This window comes from Podarcis tiliguerta, assembly GCF_965153285.1.
Source record: "Podarcis tiliguerta genome assembly, chromosome: 12".
NCBI lineage: Eukaryota > Metazoa > Chordata > Lepidosauria > Squamata > Lacertidae > Podarcis > Podarcis tiliguerta.
In genome coordinates, this window is record NC_139545.1 from 33,812,651 (window position 1) to 33,829,945 (window position 17,295).

The 17,295-nt window shown below is 41.5% G+C and overlaps 1 long non-coding RNA gene across 1 annotated transcript in view; it reads left to right on the top strand.

Moving 5' to 3' along the window:
- The window catches only part of LOC310660775, a 206,225-nt gene that overhangs the window by 31,702 nt on the left and 157,228 nt on the right, over positions 1-17,295 (top strand). The window contains exons 3-4 of the long non-coding RNA XR_014503633.1: positions 8,237-8,465; positions 16,375-16,457. This is a non-coding gene — a long non-coding RNA (uncharacterized lncRNA). The remainder of the gene's footprint in view (positions 1-8,236; positions 8,466-16,374; positions 16,458-17,295) is intronic.

Consider the following 17,295-nt stretch of genomic DNA (forward strand, 5'->3'; position numbering starts at 1 on the left):
CCCTGTGTGATTTGCTCAGAGTAGTGAGCAGAGCTGGACAAATTCATTTCAAATAAGGGCAACATTACCACCACTATTAATTTATTAATGCCGTCAAAACCACCACCTCAAGGCAATTTATGCATTTTGTTGACCTATGGCTTTTAAAGTTGCCTCCTGAATGTACTTCATGGTTTTAAAAATCAAGTTTAATTCTGCATTGGTTCTGACAATTTCCTACTGAAACCAGACTCATGTGCACACCTTAATTCAGTTTGGAAAAGTATTTAGTTATAAGTGTAACTGTTATGAAGTAGTATTTTCTTTTCTGCAACGGGGAGACACAACTCTGAAATGTTGAGGACTGAATTAGATGATATATGTGTCTGGCTTGCGATACACTCACTGTTTAATAAGCCCACCATATACTAAATTTTTACTAGTGTGACATTATACATAAAGCCAAATTCATCATACAGTTTTAATGCTGACCTCCTACTGTGTTTTGCACAGAGAAGTGAGCCAGGATGTTACTCTTGGCTTAGAGTTATGGCATGATACAGGAGACTGAATACTGAGGCTTGGGTTATGAATGCCTTGACACAAGACAGACAGTCAATATTCTGACTGCAACCTGGAGATACTGCAGACTGCAATTTCTTAGCTCAAATCTTAGTTATTTTGTCAATCAATGTAAATAATAAATACTTTGCCAAAATGTCTTTCAGGTCTCTATGCAATCATTTGATTTTCATCTGTGCCTCATTAAAAGCTATTTTATTAGCACTGAGATTCTCTGCATATATAAGCCAACCTTGGCTCTAGGTTGGTCAAAGAGAATTTAATAAAATTCAGATGGTGTACAAACTATCAGAGGGATATAAAAATTCTTCAGACGTGCAATAACAGCTTCTGTTCCTGGCACACTGTAATATCAGCAAACTCCAGTTCTGTTTTCTCTTTGACTGTAGATGGTTTGGTTCACGGCTACATTGAAATTGAACAGGAAATCAAAATATTGAAACCCAAATATTTATATTTTGCAGTTTTTATAAACCTTTGTGGCCATTCTGTGGAATGATAGAGTTCTGCAAGAGCAATGCACTTTAAACATTACTAAGGAAGGAAGGGGTTTCTTTTTATAAAAAAGACAAAATCTCATTGATGATTAATATTCAGGAAAAGAAGTGTTCTCTGCAGAAAACATAATTCTGCATGTTCAATTTACTATAGCAGTAAACTGAAGATTGGGAAATTGGTTGAAACCAATCAGAATTACAATCAAAATTACTGAGACACAGGGTATTTTAAATAACTGAAAATTATTTGCTATGCAATGATTTCAGTATCTGATATTTGGCTGTTAATATTTGACTGTATTTAGTAGTTTTTATATTCTGTATTTCATAAAATTTGACACCTGACATTCAGATGAATTTAACATCTGAGGGCCTGCTTTGGACCAAGGTTTGAATATAAATTTAAACAAGCAAGCAAAAATATAGGAGGCTGCCAAGGCTACCTAGAATGTTACCTTTAAAACACGACACCCCAGAAACATTAGAAAAACAAAAAGATTTAAAGGGTTTTTGTGAATTTCAGTATGAGAAAAGAAATGGAAAGCAGACTCTTTATGAGTTGAAATGCCTCCTATTGCAACATGACTTCTGACCAGCCCTATAACAGGGAACATTTCATTTCACTTTTAATTTGTATACTGCCTTTCTCAGTTTACAAGCAGAAGATACAACAAAGTATGCAACAAAGATCAAACACACCTTACAACAATCTGATCCAATACAAAAAAGTCACAATAAAAACATAACTTTAAAAGAAACAACATATATCAAATAAAGTAATACTCAGTAATCCATTAGAATATAATAGTACACAATAAAATTAACTCAAAATAAGAGCAAATAATAATTAAACAGAAACTCAATCTTAACAATTACAATAAATAATTACTATACTGTAATAAATTAAAATAACAGCAAGTCATAAAATACCACAACACATACAAAACCATGTAAAAGGATCAAGCTGAAAAACAAAGACACACAATCATAATTAAAAATTAATAAAACCTTGAACTCCTCTTTTCCCTTTCCAGCTGCTTCTGCTGTTCTTAAAGTCAAGGCTTGGGAGAGACTACAGGATGGTTTAAGACAACAGAACAGAGGAGGTAGTTGCATCTATACTGATTATAACAGTGGGTAATTGCTATTAAATGTTAATTAAATTAATAAATACGAATAGCTAACTATGCATACATGGGGGGGGGGGGAGAGAAGGAAGGGCCTTTAAAGTAAATAATGAAATAGGTACTCAACTTAAGGAAATACATGGGAAGGTGTCTTTGAATACGTCTCCTGAACCTTAAAAGCTCTTACACATTCTGATGTCAGGGACTGGACAGATAAAGAGGAATGGTGGAGGTCACCTCCCCAGGATCCTTCCAGATAGAAGGAAGGGGCAGATAGTATCGATCTAGAGGAGGGGTCACACCCCAGAAGAAGAAGAGGGAAGAAGTTGGGAAATAATGGAAGATGAGGAGCAGGAACCAGGTAGCATTGAACAGACAGAGCCTGAGCAGCAGGTGACTGACACACTGTCGGTGGAGAGTTTCCCAGAACCCGTTCCCTTGCTGTGAATAGCAGAGAAGAGGCCTCAAAGGTGGGTGGCACTTAGTAGCCGCTGTCAGAGGGAGGAGGACTGTGATGAATAGGGAAGTACAGAGAAGGGGAGGTGGAGCTTCACTCGAGGCAACGTTGGATGATGAACAGTGTGGATGGAATTTTGTCCTGGAAATTCTAATAATAAAAAGGAACTGAAAAGCTCGCTTTCCCCCCGTCTCTCTGCTTTACTGGCCAGGCAGCCAGTAGCCGCCAACAGCATCCTGACATCCTGATTGTTATTTGGTAACTTTAGGATTAGAATATGGGTTCAGCTTGCTAATCCTTCTGCCTTCTATTCTGTGTAGAGAAGGCACCCCTAAACCCGGCCCTCCAGATGTTTTGGCACTACAGCTCCCATCATCCCTAGCTACAGGACCAGTGGTCAGGGATGATGGGAATTGTAGTCCCAAAACATCTGGAGGGCGGAGTTTGGGGTTGCCTGGAGGGAAGACTGGGTGTTTTCTCCTCTCTTTGCAAAGAGCTGACTGTTGCTTATACTGTAATTGCTGTTTTAAATGTCTGCTTCTGTGTGACAAAGGGAAGACAACCCACACAGGTGAAGGCAACACTCCTTTGAACTAAGGCTTAACATATATCAGGCATCCCCAAACTCGGCCCTCCAGATGTTTTGGGACTACAACTCCCATCATCCCTAGCTACAGGACCAGTGGAGGGCTGAGTTTGGAGGTGTCTGGTATATATCAAGAAGAAATCCCTGAAATATTTTCTAATTGTACCTTATTCTATTTTCTGCGGCATAAGTCAACATTTTTGTCTTAAATATGTGCCACGTCAGCAACCCATTTACTACCCTGGTACCTGCCAACTTCACCATCTCTTTCTTATCTTTTATTTTGCTTGCTTGCTTGATATTATTGGCAAGTTGTTCCAGCATAGTACCAATTCCTTCAAAGATATTTGAAACAAACAAAAAGATATCTAATGTATTCTGTGTGAAATTTAGATAGCCAGAAGGATCAAAGCTCCAACAAAAACAAAAAGGAAGGAAGGAAAGCTGGCAGAAATTATGAGTTTCCCCAACTATATTTTTTGGCTCTGCGGGATTAGAAGGAATTCTTTGTTGGTGAACCTTTGTATGCTGTAACTGAGTTATTTTCATATGCAGGCCATGCTCAAAGGGAACATTCACATGATGAAAAGAAGTGCATGGTCACAGAACACGAGCTGGTCTGGACCAATATGTATTCCCTGAGCACATGGCAATCATGGCAATTGGGTGATGAATGCAGGATGGGAAATTCCTCTGTATAGCCGCCAAGCTTCTAAACATGGCCTTTACTTCACCTCACCAAGTCAGGAGATAGGGCATAGCTCAGTGGCAGAGTACATACTTTGTATGCAGAAGAGCTCTAAATTCAATCCCTGACATTTCCACTTAAAACAGCCAGATAGTAGCTGACGGAAGAAACCTCTGCCTCTGCCTGTGGCTCTGGAGATTTTCTGCTAGTCGTATTAAACAAAAGGGGCCAATAGTTCAGATGTGCCTAGATGGCTGTTTACCCAGTATGGGGTGAATGGCTGTTGCGGCCCCTCACAGCAAGATCCCATGGGAGCCACACTGAGTCTATGTGGCCAGCAGTTGGGACTCCCCAGGACAGCTGCTTGGAATCATGGGCTTTCCCACCACCAAACTATTTGAATAGAATAGAATAGAAATTTATTTATTTGTCATTGTCCGTATATACACAGTATACACAACAACGAAAATCAAACACCCACCCAAAGACCGGCTTCACATACACATTTGCACGTACCTCCAACACTCTCATCCCATTCAGACATAATCTATAAAACATACATAATCCAGAATATAACATGACCTATTAAAAGCATAACATGACCTAAACCCTATCTCATTCCTTCCTACTCCCTGCTTGCTATTTCTTACAACCGGCCCTGAGATCATTATTTAGTGCAATCAGGGCTCTTGGATAGAAACTATTCAGAAGGCGTGTGGTTCGTGTTTTCATTGTCCTATATCTTCTGCCCGAAGGCAACAGTTCAAAGAAGTTGTGAGCAGGATGGGTGGGATCTCTCAGGATATTGTGTGACTTCTTCAAAGTGCGAGACGTGAAGATCTCATCCAGGGTTGGTAGCTGGAGCCCTATAACATTCTGGGCAATTTTTGTTATTCTCAGTAAAGCTTTTTTATCCGTTTCAGAGCTGCTTCCATACCACGATAATATACTATAGGGCCAATTCAGCCATAGTGGGTGGGCGGGGCCGCGGAGGGGAGCAGGTCAGGTTTCACTCTGGTTCTCCCCACCCCCAGTACATAAAAGTCAGATGCGTCTGACCCCCGGGACTGCATTCGGCCAAATAACATCCCTCCCTTCCCACCCCATTTGAGTTTTGTATGCTAACCTTTTCCTTCCTAGGTCTTTGTGTTGTCGGCTTTGCTGTGGTTCTATAATGGTTGCTGTATTCAGAATTGGGAAGGAACTTGCCTGAAAACAGATTGGCCTCATTTGCAGGTTTTGCCTTCCCCTATAGCAATAGTCACAACTTTGATGGATGAGGCATTGGGTGGAATCACCCCACCTCTGAATAGTGTAATACCAGGGCACCCTGCTAGAGGGGTCTAGATGGAAGTCTCTGTCTAGAAGCCAAGGTGTATGGCAGACGGGCCATACAGCTTCCTTCAGCTGGTTGGGAGGATGGCCCATTAATACTATGCTTGATCCTGTCATGCATCATCCCTCCACCAGGGGGCTGAAAGAGATATACTGTAGACCCAATGCCTGATCCAAAGCCAACCTGGAATCAATAAGGTTGTGGCCAATTTAATCCCTCGGGCAGGAGATATAGAAGTATAATCAGCTGTACCAACAGGCTAAAAAATAGCTTCTATCCATGGGCTGTTAGGCTGTTGAACGAAAAATAACATAGTGAAATTGACTTGCAAGGTGGTGTGTTGTTCGATAAGAGATTGAGTGTTTGAGCGGGGGGTGGGGAGGCTCGTTTAATTTAATTGTACACAGGTTGTACAATGACAATACAGTAAAGGTATTATTATTTTGTGCAGTTTGTTCACCTTTGCAGGTTAGGCTTTGCTCCTGAGGGAAGGGTCATTGCGAGTGAGTCCACAATGTGATTCCCCCTCACACCCTTTCCTTTTCTGGGTTCTGCATCTGACCTGGTTCTCTGCTTCCCACATTCATCCTTGCACTGCTTCCCTCCATTTTCAACAACTGCTCTTGCCACTTCTAAGCTGCAGTACCGAAAATATCTGGCCCAGGGTTTCAGTGGTGGTGGTGTGTTCAGGAGCTGTAGCAGCAAAGATCAGAGCCTGAAAGGTGCTTGCTCAGCATCTCCTACAGCAGAGATGTGGCGCTCCAGATGTTAATTGATTCCATCTCCCAAAAAACCCCAGCCAGCATACCTGCTAGTCATGAAAGATGAAAGTTCTAGTCCCACATCTGCATGGCCACAGGATCCTCATCCTTGACTTATAGGATTAGCATTCAAAGCACATATTCCCTGCTTCCACATATTCTGCCAGCCAGCTAAGTGATTGTCGAGTTTTAAAGGAATGCATAGGCACAGAAATAGTTTACATTAGCTCTATGTTTAGTTTCCCGGGAGCTGATTTTGGCCATGTGTACATAGGCAGGTATTTTGTCTAACTGCATTAAAGCTTCATTGCAAAAACTAAGCTAAACTCATCAAGCCTGAAACTCATATTCAGGAATTACGACTATCCGCCACTTTTTTTTTAATAACAGTAGAATTGTTCTAAATTCCATCAAATCTGTATTTTACCCTCCCCCTTCAAGTATTGCCAAGCTGTTGAACAAGCACAATCTCACTCTTATCTTCCAGGAACTCAGTCTGCTTCAAAAAGCGAGCAGCTAAGCTGAGTGATTTACTTCATCTTGTTCATTAAAATTCAAATAATAATTAAGCCACAGATGTTAACTTTTCAATGACTGCATTACCGATGGTGAAGGAGGTTCACTGTACATACTGGGGCTGCTATAACATTGTATTTGGCGGTCAATCCTTGTGCATGTGTTTACCAAGGGTTTAACAAAGGTTTTGAATCTCTGCTGCTGATATTTTTTTAAAAAATAAAATTATCATTACGAGGAACTGATAGTGTTCCTAAAGCTTTAGAAAGCTTAACTCGATTACACAGTACATGCACACAGAGATTGTTCGGGATGGCTGTTTGCGAATTTTCTTAAGTTTAAACTAGGCAGAATACAATGTCCATAGAGCAAATACTTACACAGTGCTTAAAATAATGAGTTAGCAGCACTTACAAACAGAAAACAGTCTCAGAGCTGGTATCTGCATCAATTCTTCGGTGATCAGCCTTCTTTATAGTCCAGCTCTCACTTCCATACATTACTACAGTACTGGGAAAGCCATAGCTTTAACTATATGGATTTTTGTCGGCAAGGTGATGTCTCTGCTTTTTAAGATGACATTTGAGATAGATAGATAGATGATGATGATGATGATGATGATAGATATAGATGTAGATGTAGATGTAGATGTAGATGTAGATGTAGATGTAGATATAGATACAGATGTAGATATAGATATAGATATAGATATAGATATAGATATAGATATAGATATAGATATAGATACAGATACACCATTGTAACTTAGTATTGTCTACAATGATTGGTAGACACAGGGCATTCCCAGTACTACCTGGAGATACCAGGGATTGAACCTGGGACCTTCTGAATATAGTGAAGATGCTCTGCCACCGAGCTGTGGACCTTCCTTATTGAGGCAGAGGGTGTTACACGAATCTTGCCCAAAGAAGTCTCTCTCCAAACCTGGAGGCTCCACTGATGATCAGAGCCCACGTCCCAAGTCATTCCTGCAGAATCTATCCTGTTATTTCCATGGACAACTCTTCCAGACTAGTTGCATGAATCATTGGGAGCAAGGACATTTATTATGAAAAGGTCATTTGGACAAAAGAGCTTGGGAGGCTTGGCAGTGTTAATTGCTCTCCTCTTTGATCAGAAACACTAGCAAGGACTGTGGAAGGCAATAGCATACATCTGGCTCCATCTAGTTAACAGCTGAAGAGACCTATTCTCAGAGTATGATATAATCCTCATTAAAATGAACACAGAGCATCACACAGAGAATCTGTTGGCAATGAGATGGGGAAATTCATATTGCTGCTTTTATATCCTTAATAAACAAATAGCTGTCTACCAGCCCTTTATATTAAATGATTGGAAAGGGTTAAATGAGAATGATTGCCATGGAAATTTCTTCAGCCTTAATGTTTTCTACTTATGTTCCTTTGCTGTATTGAATGCCCTTGTGATAGAAAAGAAAGAACAAACATCAAAAGTACCTTTTAACTCCACAATTCTTTCTAAATGTCTTTAAACTTATAGGCTATACCACTGGCTTTCTATCTTCAAAGCATGCAGGAGGATGAGGGTCAGATACATATAAAAAAATTGTGTGCAATTTAATAAAATATGCATGTGAATTGTATGACCTGCAGAGGAATTATTGTGTGTTAATGAAACATTGTAATGTTAATTACATACTTTTGATTTCTCTTCCCTCCATAGGCTTTATGCTGGTAATTACTGTACAAATGCTAAACTTTTATTGGAACCTAGACTGTGTCACCAAATCTGGCTTCATGACTCAATTGTCCCTAAAGAAAGAGAGGGAGAGTAAAATATCCCAAGAACAATGCAATAAAACTACTAGACAACTGCAGCAACACTAAACACAACTGCAACAACACTGAAATCTTAGATCTCTGCTGATCTTCTCAACTGCCTAGCAGATCAGGTGAGTTTTAATTAAACTTCAAAAGGTCAACAAAGACAACACATGGTGGGCCTCACTAGGGAAGGTATCCCATAATTTTTGTGCCCTTTAAACTCAGTCTTCTTCCCAGCGCCTCTCCACAGCCTGTTCATGGGGTTCATTTGACTTGGCTCTGTTCCTGGATCAAACAATTTCCAACTGATCAATGGCCGCACCTCCACTGAGATCACTGGAAGTTATATGAAGTGATGGGATTAAGAACCTGTCATGTCAACCTTCCAGTATTTCTAGCACAGCCTTTCTGAATCATTGACATTTGACCTGAAGAAGCTCCTGTCTTGAAAGGGAATTTGATAACCATTTATGGTGGCAAAAGAGGGCTATGCAAGGGAATGAGTCTTGAAGCATCATATGTTCTATTTTGTGATACATATTTCATTTTATATAGGAGACAAAGCCGTTAGACATTTGCAATAGGTTTTGAGCTATTGGATTTTTGAAAAATGGAACAAGATGTCTCCGCATGGGTTGGTGTGCCTAGCAGTGGCGTAGCGTGGGGGGTGCAGAGGGGGCCGGCCGCACCGGGTGCAACATCTGGGGGGTGGGCGCTCACACTCGCAGCTCTCTGCCCCTACCTGGCTCACTCACTCTCTCTCACTGCAGTGCTGGCTGTGCGAATCCGATCCGAGCCGCCGGGTCGCCGCCCACTGTGGAGGGGAGGGTGCCAGGCGTGCGGTGCGGTGCGGAGAGAGAGCGAGGGACTATCTGGGGGAGGGACAGTGCAGCTGGGAGAGGCGCAAATTACTTGCCTTGCCCCGGGTGCTGACAACCCACACTACGCCACTGGTGCCTAGTATATGACAAGTTCATTGTGATTTTAAAATGTGGCAGAACTAAGTGAATGTTTCTTGGTTCCCACTTTTTCACTATTGTTGCACGCCATCCAAATCTCTAAGTAGTGTGAGATTCCAGGGGTTCTAGGCACTTGCACAGGGTTCATGCTTCCTTCGGAATGGGGTACAGTGGACACAATTCTATATGGTTTATTTACACATACACACACACTCTAAACCTACGATGGAGGGGTTCACAGCATTAACTCCTCAAGGGAATCTTGCTCCATAGCCACAGTCTTGGATTCTAACAGAAATCAGGCACTGCTCTATCTCTCTGGCTTCTCAGCCTGCTTCCAGCTTCTAGCTTCTAGCTCAAACAACTCTCACCTCTGTCCCTTGTCTTTCTAAGTACCAGCCATTTGAGGGATTAGGACCCACACGTTTGTTTTCTGGCACAGAGCTACTTGCTTTGTTACCTCAACAACCCATATTTAGGCCATTATTTCACCAAGAACCTAGCCTGGCTATTTCAGGAATTTGAATCCTTGCTTAAATTTTAACATTTGCTGGATCCAGGAATTTGAACAGTCTCAGTATACAGCTAATATTTCCCCACATTTAGATGTGGTTTTCAGCCTTATTAAAAAAAAAAACTTTTCAAAATGTATGTTTCATTCTCCATTAAAGATTGAAGTCTGGATAATTTGCTCAGTTTCATAGCTGGGGTGTGGTTCCCCCTCTTCTTCTGTGATGTCCAACAACAAAGGGTTGGAAACATCTTGCTTGGGTTCTCCTCACCTCTGACCTATGAATCCCTTTCCTTCTGTGACAGATCTTGCTATAGGTCCTGGATGGTTCTACAGGAGCCATGACATTGCTTCTGAAACCAGTTGCTGGGATTCACAAGTGGGGAGGGAGCTGTTACATTCAGGTCCTGCTTGTGGGCTTCCTGGAGGCATCTGGTGGTCAGTGTGAGAAGAGAATGGTGCACTTTGGCATGATCAAGTAGGGTTCTCCTTATGTTCCTGTTCCATGGAACCAAAGAACAACTTCACAGGCAATTCTCATTGGGACTGTGAGATTGGGGGTATGTGCTAAACCCTGTTTCCCATGTGCCCCTACATACTTGGGGTGGATATCTAAGTTAGGAAACAGGGCACCTTCAATTTATTTCACAGAAATCACATTAACATAATGTGTGGTTTGATCCTGAGTACAGACTTATGGAAGGTCTGGCAATAGCATCATTGTGGATGCTTGAATGAAATTAGAAGTAGATAATTTATTGTTAAAGGGGGGGGGGGATAGTATTTTGTTATCAGGCTGGCGCTTTGGGAATGGACAGGTTACAATAACAAGTTCGTCTTGATACAAGATGATGAAATGATGTATGGGGAGGGGGACATTTTTCTTATTTTTATGTTTCCAGATACCCATTAATCATAAATCTTGGGCTGATAGTGCCAGGACAAAGTCAGAAGGTAACTGGAAGAGTCAGCAACACGAGCTGCCTCAGGCAAGACCTGCTGTGAAACTGAAGGAAGGAAGGGAGTAAATTCCAACAGTTGATAAAAACAAGTATTTCAGCCTTGAGAAATACATGTTCCAAAAATGAACCGTGGAACAAGGATTTCCTAGATAGAAATAAGCAACTAAGTTTCAGGTAATGCCAGCTTATCCTATGCCAGTACAGTGTAGTGGCTGCTCTGCGGTGTAGCATAGCCACAAGTGTTGGATTATAACTAGGAAAATTCTAGCATGGAAAGATTCTAACTTGGAAACCCAGTACTGTGAGTACATGGAAGCTTTCTGTAAAAAAGTCTCCTGTTTACCAATTTTCTGAGACTGATCTTACATGGAACATGACTTTTGTTTCAGTTGCCATCTTGCTTCCGACATGTGATGAATGTTTTCAAGGCATGAAATTGTCTAAACTAAATCTCTGGGGTAAAGGCCACATCTTTACAAGTCTTCTACAGTTCAGGAACTACTTTATCTTCTTTCCTCCCTCAGTTAGTAACATGGGATAGCTGGACCTGTTCATGGGGAGGGGCCAAAAATCAGTGGCAAAGAACATGATGTGCATGCAGAAGGTCCTAAGTTCAACCACTAGCTTTTCCAGTTAAAATAATATGTAATAGGGACATATTTTTTGATAATACCAATACATCTAGCACAGTATTGTTTATACCAGAAATGGGGAGCCTTTGGACTACAACTGTGAGCTTCCCTGACCAAGATGGCTGGGACTGATGGGAGCTGAGGTCCACCAACATCTGGAGGGCTACAGTTTTCTCATTCCTGGTCTACACTGACTGATAGTGACCCTCCATTTCAAAAAGTTGTCTTTCCCCACATTGTCTGGAGATGCCCAGGATTGTTCCTGTGGCCTTCTGCATGTAAAGCAGGTGTTTCATATGGAAGACCATTACTGGACAGGTGAGCAATCAATATTAGGCTAAATGCATGGTAAACTGACCTCATATAAGGCAGTCCCCTATACTATACGACTCCTTTGACCTGTATATTTCAAGGTAGCAGCACCAGCAACTCAACTGGTGGCATCTTGTCTAAATCTGAATAGTCAGCCCTTTACTTTTGCATGAGGTCACATCTGTATGTAGTTTCTGAGTATCAGCTTTATATTAAAAGGGGAAAGGGGGTTTGGCTAATTGCTAGATGTTAGACCACCTGGAAAGAGTGACATCTGCTAGCTGTTTACTTTGCTGAGTAAGAGGCTGAGCACTTAAAATGCATTTCCTATCAAGTTCTGAAAATTCAACACCTCCGTTTTGCCCTTCAAGCCCAGATATTTATGTTTCCCATTTTTGAAAGAGACTGCTCAGGGCACCACTATGATTGACAATCCTCATCTGTGAGCTAGCAAACTTGTGCAACTGAACCTCAGTTTAGCCTTTTCACTGCACCGACATTATACTTCAGCTTTCCAAAAGTCTCATCATAACCTGCTGTAGGACTTGATACTGTGAGATACCGGACATTTTGGACAGATGCAACCAATGCTTGAAAGTTTTGTTTAATTGAATGAATTAGATGGTGAAGTTACAATGCTATCTAGTTAAATTGCTGTTGGATGGTGTGTGTTTGTGACTTCACTAATCACCGACTGAAACTTTGGGAAGATGGATAACGTTTAAAATGGAGCAACAATTTCAACAGAATCATTTTTAAATGCATGGACTCCACACAACAAACCTCTTAACCATAGGCAAAAGCACTCTTCAGACAACCAGTAAGTGGATAGGAAGGGGGTCAGAACTGAACCTGCTGTCATCACTCGCAACCTTCACATGTTCATCTGTACTGACCCATCACTTATAAAAATTGCACATGTGTGGGTGCATTTCACACAATCTAAATCTTGGAACATGTACATGTATATGTTGTGTACAGAAGATGAATGTGCATTGGCTAGGATCAGGGACAGTGGGAGTTTGCATTTTGAACAAATTCTTAGCTAGCTACTGCACATATTGGCCATGTTTGGGCATCTTGCTATAGTTTAGTATGACATCTGAAGGAGGCCACTGAGTTTACATCACCATAACACACAACCAGGATTCTTCCTGCTTACAAATAAAGCAAAGATCCCAATTATAGTAAACGGTTCCATATACCACATTTTCCCCACCACAAGGTAATAACATTTTGGAACTTCTTGTAGCTTCTGGTCTTGTAAATGATTGAACATATGATCTATGGGCTAATATAACATAAAGCTACTGTTGTAGGTGCTGCACATGGAGTTAGTTATTTTTTTCAGCCTAGATTGTATTCTGCACATCGGTGGTTCATCTGACCTGTTTCTCATCATGAGTGCAAAATGTGATTTTGCACACTGTTGCTCCATGTTGCATAAAAAATATTGTTTATGCCATGCTGCATTCTCCCTTGTCTTATACATGAGGGGGGAAAAAAAAGCAGTTGGCCACATGTACAGTTGACATGTGAACTACTCATAAGAGCATAAGTACTTGTGGGATCATGGCAATGGATCATGTAGCCCAGCATCTGTAGGAAGTCCGTAAGCAGGACTTGAGCACAACAGCATTCTCCCTGCTTGTGATTTCCAGCAACTGGCATTCAGAGCGGGCAGCACTGTGGTCTAAACCACTGAGCCTCTTGGACTTGCCGGTCACAAGGTCTGCAGTTCAAGTTCAGTGTGACGGGGTGAGCTCCTGTTGCTCTGTCCCAGCTTCTGCCAATTTAGCAGTTCAAAAGTATACCAGCGCAAGTAGATAAATAGGTACTGCTGCAGCGGAAAGGTAAACGGCATTTCTGTGCATGCTGGCACTTACCATAGTGTTCTGTTGCGCCAGTAACTATTTAGTCATGCTGGCCACATGACCCGGAAAGCTGAGGACAAACGCTGGCTCCCTTGGCCTGAAGCGAGATGAGTGCCGCACCCCATAGTCAAGTTTGTCTGGACTTAACCATCCAATGGTCCTTTACCTTTACCTTTTACCTGTTCAGAGACATACTGCCGCCAACAGTAGAACATCTTTATGTATCTGGCTAGTCCTTACATTACACTCATCAATGGTAAGTCTGCAGTTGGGATTCAAGTCCCATAAAACTGACTACAACAAACATTTACCTCATCTGCAGTAGATATATAAATATATTCCATTATAATATTCAAGCATTCTGTAGTGACTCAAACCTTTATTCAGTGCAATCCCCTGCAAACGGCCAATAGGATATTCAAATTACACTGGGGATAGCCTCGGAATATTACCACACGAAACAGGGTAATTGTTTCCAAATGTACAGACAATTGAAGTCTTGTTGTAGGAATAATAATAAAAAGCTATGCCTCAGACCTACATGTGCAGCTTTAAAACAGAAAGGGAAATTATGGTGTGTGTGTTTTAAATACATCTAAATAAATACTCATTATGGATACTTTTCAAGTGTATTCCTTCTGGATACATTAGAGTTGTTCAGGAAAAAAGGGGGGGGGACACACCTGGCTGTCTCACAGCTCCTAAATCCTTTTCTAAAAATCAGTGTCACACACACACTGCTGCAAAACAGTAATTAACTGCTCTGCATGTTGCCACAAGTAAGTATGCCATGAATCATACAAGGCACTAGAATATAGTCCTGTATGAATCATACGTATGCTGTGACACTAATGGGTTTTAATCCAAGGTATGTTCGGAAACCTATGCTGTTACCTTTTATGCCTTTCAAGTACAAATGTCATGAAATTTTCAACAGCTCCTCAAGTCCTGCATAACAATTTCCCAGGCAGAAACAGTGAAGCCTAAATCAAGAAAGGAAAGTTTTTTGCGTGTGTGTTTGTTTTTAAACAAGGAAAACCCAAACCATGACTGCCCTTGAGGACACTTGATAATTGCTTGCATTCACTATCAACCCTCTGCTTGCTGGTTTGAATATGAAATGCTTACAGTGCCTTGCATGAAATGGTGGGCATTTATGCAAATTAGTATCTTGTTTCTATGTATTTGCTATATCTTACCACATCTTGGGCTGGGAAGATATGCTATCAGGCAATTTTTCATGAGATCTTTTAGATAACAATTTGAGAGGAAGGCCTGATTCAACTTTCAATTTAGGCAGGTGTAAATCAGCAGAAAATCTATTATAGCCAGAGGCTTCTTGCTACTTGGCAGGATGTTTTAAGAGAATCTGATCTATATTTAAGCTGATTCATACAGAACTATGTCTAGGCGACGTGTTTCAACCCTTCCTGCTACAGCAATGTGAATCTGAGTAGCTCATAGCCAGGGCCAGATTTAGATGCAGAGAGGTCCTAGGCTACTCCACTTGTGAGGCCCCTCCCCATCCCCCACCCTCACAACTAGAAGAAAATGGAAGAGTGACATAAACAAAATTGAGTGAAGCCAAGGATGATGATGGGTATTTAAAATTCTACAATTCACAATTTCTCCTCTAAAGGAAATAAGATATTATTGTTAAAGACCATGGTGATTTTTAAAAATGCATAAAATTAACACTGCAATAACTGAACTTTGTAAACCATTTGTGGCCTGGGCAGGCCTGGCACTAGTTCCCAAGTCTTGTTCCTCTCTAAGGAACCAAGTTCAGCCTTCATGGCATTTAACCATGGCTCAGCATCCTCTGAGGTTAAACTTTGGACCTCTTGGAAGCTTGAAGATTCCCAAACCTTCTCTGAGTTACTAACAACATCTGTATCTGCTATGACTGTTTTAGCAAACTCTTCAGCATACCTTTTGGGTGGTTTACCCTTTGTGGCCCTTCCAGATCTGCGTACTATACACAAGTCTTCCATGCTGGGCAGGCTGTGTGGGTTGCAATTCGGCACGTCTGTGCATGTGCAAAGCGCAATTTAGCGGGAAGTACCCGTTCCGCTACTTCCGGGTTTTGGTGGTCCGCAACCCGAAAAAACACAACCTGAAGCGTCTGTAACCCGAGGTATGACTGTAATGTGTGTTAGAAGCATGATATCACCGAGAGTACAAAGTACAGGAAAATTCTAGAGAAGAGCAGATTACTAAGAGTTAGGGTTAGTCCATATGGGCACTTTGACTGTTCTTTTCATTCCTGGGTGCATGGTTGTGTGACATACTGGGGGAAGGGCTAAAGCTGTAGAAAGCTGGGCAGGCCACAGGCCAGGTCGTCCTCTTATATACCTGCTGGGATTGACAAGGCATCTGACCCTCACCTGAATCTCATAGCTCTCCTGTAACTGCTTCAAATTAAAAATAGCATAATAATACCCCTGTTGCTTCAGATCCGAGGCCCATCTAGTCCAGTATCCTATTCTCACAGTGGCCACTGGAAGTAACATAGAACCATCTTGGCTTGGCTAACCTTTGCTGAACAGGCCTTATTTCTGAATAAATATTATAGAAGGTTCTTTGCCAATAAGTCTCTCATGTTACGGCATAATATACAGCTATATTAAATGTTGGGACATTTCCATTTTCCTTCCGATTATAGGGAAGCAATGCCTCAGCAGTGGTTAAGGGCCCTAATGTGGAAGCAGCCCTGCCATACTTCTCAGGAATGAAGAAAGTCCATGTTTTGAACAGCACAAATCACTGTTGTGCTTTAATTTCCAGTACTTAGGACTGGGCTGGATGATCCCGAGACTCCCTGAAGGCCTCCTGTTGCAAAGAGACTGAGCAGCAATGGTAACATTTGGGTGAGAGCTAAGCATTTATTTTATAAAAGGCTTAATAAACTACAGTGCAGAGGCTTTATTACCATCAACAAGGTGTGTTAGAGTAACTCCTAATGGTAGGGATTAACCTTGTCATGGTCTGTTGCTTTCATTACTGTGCTAACAACGAAGTCGGCTTATCATGCTGCTCACTGTACAATCTACTTAATGCGGTGAATAGATTATTTGGTCTCAGAGTGGTGAAGTGACATTTCAGGATTTTGACTTTTAGAATATTATACATTTCTCCTGCTTAGCGTGAACCTGAGCCGTCAGATACTGTAGCTAATCAATTCTATTAATTTTGTATGAGAGCCTACGTGCAAAACAGTTCAAGCCACACCAGGACGATTTGCTAAATAAACTCAGCAAGCTGCCTTGAGCCAATGGCCCTACATAGGTCCATCGGAATGCAGTCCCCATCTACCGCAGAGTAAGGAAGGTAGGGGCAGAGTCTGCTTTGTGGGTGAGCCCCAAGCCTGTTATTTAAATTTGTTTGCTTAAACAAGTTATATACCACTTGAGTACAATAATCCCTAGCTGGTGTACATGAAATAAAACACATAAAAGGTAAAAATTGGTTAACATGATAAAATCAAACTTCAGCTAAAAGGCTTGCAGGAATAAATCAAAGTCTTCCATGTGTACCAAAAGCTCAACAGCCTGTCTGATCTCAACTGGAAGGGAGTGCCACAAAACTGGACCTGCAACACTGAACACACAACTGTATCTGAGCCATGGGGGGCACTAACAGTGGCTCCCCCAAAGACCTCAGTGATCAGGCAGGGATATACAAGATTAGGCAGTCCTTGAAGTATCC